Source organism: Papaver somniferum, chromosome 2 (assembly GCF_003573695.1).
Source record: "Papaver somniferum cultivar HN1 chromosome 2, ASM357369v1, whole genome shotgun sequence".
Classification (NCBI taxonomy): Eukaryota; Viridiplantae; Streptophyta; class Magnoliopsida; order Ranunculales; family Papaveraceae; genus Papaver; species Papaver somniferum.
In genome coordinates this window covers 120,964,171-120,967,347 of record NC_039359.1, presented here as the reverse complement: position 1 = coordinate 120,967,347, position 3,177 = coordinate 120,964,171, and the positions used below count along the sequence as shown (strand labels likewise).

The 3,177-nt window shown below is 34.7% G+C and overlaps 1 non-coding gene across 1 annotated transcript; it reads right to left on the bottom strand.

Moving 5' to 3' along the window:
* Positions 1-1,240: 1,240 nt before the first annotated feature.
* On the bottom strand, positions 1,241-1,313 carry TRNAA-UGC. The gene has a single exon. It is a non-coding gene; the product is annotated as a tRNA-Ala (tRNA).
* Between the last annotated feature and the right edge of the window lie 1,864 nt (positions 1,314-3,177).

The window sequence follows — 3,177 nt, the reverse complement described above, 5'->3', positions numbered from 1 at the left end:
TACAATTCCGCAGTCTATCAGTTCTATTGTAATAGCAGACTCTATGATATTACGTATCCCATGTAATTTCAGTCTAATCTAATAAATTCTATGCTTCAAAAAAAAAACAACAAAAAAAACACTGAGTAGTATATATGATGATATAAAATTAATATCCTAAATAAGAAGGTCATGACTACACCAAATTCCCAAGATAGTAACTAAAATTCGTAACATCTTACTGGTCGTTACAAAATTTCTGTTACAAATGGCCGTTATAAAAAATTGTAACATGTATCAGCCGTTACGAAATTTTCAAAAATTCGTAACTGAGGCCAGCCGTTACGAATTTTTTTTAGGCGTGCCAATGACACGCTAGTTCACACATGAGTCGTAACACCTGGAGTATCTACGTGTGCCATTTACATGCGCGCTTTCTATCCTTTCATCTAAACCGTGTATGCCTAAGCTAATATCTCCGCCCTTAATTTTATTCTTGAGATTGCATCTCAATCATAAAACCCTAGATTTTATATCTACACGTTATTACATCTAATCTCTATTTCTCCGCCTCATTATCCCTCTTCCTGTCTATCTTTCATCGTTCCTCTCCGCTCTCTCGATCTCTCAGAAGAAACAATATCAAAGGTAAACTCATTTCTCTTCTTCTTCTTCTTCTTCTTCTTTCTTCTGAACTTCTTCTTTTTTGCGGTTCTTCGATTTTTTTCTTCTCAAAAGAATGAACTGAGAAATCGTTTATATCAATTAAGAAGAAATATGGAGAAGCGTATGTCTAATTTCTTCCAGTAACTACACCACCATTATGATTTTTCTCTCAAAAATTATGTCTCAACTTTTCTTTTTCTATAAAGCCAGTAACACATGCACCCTCCTAGGGTTATAAGCAAACGTGGATTGTATGAATCTAATTGTCTCTTGTTTTTTTTTCTCGTAGAAGAATGTACAAATTTGCCACTTGAAAGCATATGCGTTTGCGTTGCACATGCCAACCGGACAGTAATGATTAAGTTATCTTTTATACATGTAAGTTGAAAATCTTTTGTATATGTAAGATGAAAAATTGCAATTTCTATAAACAACTTTTGCTGGAGGGATTAAAAAGACGAAGGATAACACTAACAATGGCTTAGGTGTTGTTAGTTGCCAAGATACTGTCTGTCCTTCTCCCTCCACTACCGGTTCACTCATAAAAAATCTCGTCTTTCTTCAAGTTAAATGAAGGAAAAAAACATTATTAAAATGGAGATGCAGGGTATCGAACCCTGTACCTCTCGCATGCAAAGCAAGCGCTCTACCATTTGAGCTACATCCCCGTGGCTGGACTCATTTTTTCTTGAACAATATACATATGACTTAGCAATATGTAGATGCCTAATTTGAAGTGTTAAGATGTTTATAAATTCGATGTTCAGAATCTTATACTACGTGCTTTTCCTGGAAATTTTTGAATCACAGATGAAACAACTCGTTAAATACATAGTAAACTTGATCTGCAACTACTATATTGGTGGATACACTCTTTGTTTTCTCCCACAAAGAAAAGAAAAGAAGTTTGTACACATATTACATTGAGTATATATGATGATGTAAAACATTTTAAATAAGAAGGTCACGATATATTGTTAGGAACCTAAACCGAGATTGGGGATTAGCCATCAAGTTGACAAACCTAAAACTCAGAGTATATTCAATGAATGATCAAAACCCTAGAACAAACTAGAATACTTACACAAAATAAGTCAATAAACCTTGGAAAATAAGTAAATAAACCCAAACTAATTACTAAAAACATTTATACTTTAGATTGGTGTTGGTATCCCAATCTATATGATGTGATATAAATCATTAACCCATTGTAGGTATCTGACAAACTTTTCCATCCTTAATGATCCAGACCCAAACCATATCCTATATGAAATCTGCGGTTACAAAGGATCTTTTTCCTTAGTTAGAAAAAGGCAACTTACACCTTGTTTGTTTATGGATGACTCGACGTCTGGGTCTGAGTCAACCCCTGACTCGCGCCGAGTCATTAGCAATCAGACTGTTTGTTTTCTACTTTGAGTCAGATCTGACTCGACCTCTGAGTGGGACCCATTTGAGTGAGGTAACAATATACCCCTGACGTATGGGACCAAACCACCGACTCACATATTTTTGAGTCAATTGAGTCACATCTGACTTAAAACAAACATATTGAGTCAGATTCAAATGAGTCAGGTGATTTCACTCAGATCCAGATGATTCAGATCCAGGCGACTCAAATGAGTCAGGAGTAAACAAACATGGTGTTAGAATGCCTACTTCATATAGACACGACCTTATCTTTATTTTGGATTTTCCATCCATTTTTGCTGGTAATTTTTTGTTCTAATGAGACAGGATTACATTTTGGCGCTACCCCTGATAACAAATGTTACACTGACTTTACCCCAATTTACAAACCTTACCAGCATAGTAAGATGGATGCAGGCCTATTATTATGAATACGAACACTAAACATATGTCGCCTAGTTCCAAATAGTAAGACTAAGTCCTATGAGCTAGATTTGGCTGCTAGATTAGCTAAAAAGTGTTGCAGTTCAAAAAAAAGTATTGTCTATTTATTAGCACTAGTTCTCTCTCCTAACATTTGCTCACATGTAAAGTAGTAGCTCCAAAATGAATGTTTATTAATATTCGTGTTATGTTCTCAACAGGTGGACGACAAATAAAAGGAATGACTTTATTGGATGTTATTCGGAAGCAGACAATATTGTGGTCATGGTATGCCAAAAATTGAAATATTCTTCTAGTAAATCTTGTAAAATTTCCCATTGTATTTCCTTTGGGTATGGTAAAGGCGATTGAAAATTGTTTGAGAAGCGTATGTCTAATTTCTCCCAGTAACTACACCCCCATTATGATTTTCCTCTAAAAAACTATGTATCAACTTTTTTTTCCTGTAAAGCCAATAACACATGCATCCTCCTAGGGTTAGAAGAAAATGTGGATTGTATGAATCTAATCGTCTCTTGTTTCTTTTTTCTCGTGGAAGAATGTTCAAATTTGCCACTTGAAAGCATAAGCGTTTGCGTTGCACATGCCAACCATCCAGTAATGATTATATCTTTTATACATGTAAGTTGAAAATATTTTGTATATGTAAGATGAAAAATTTGCAATTTCTATAAACAA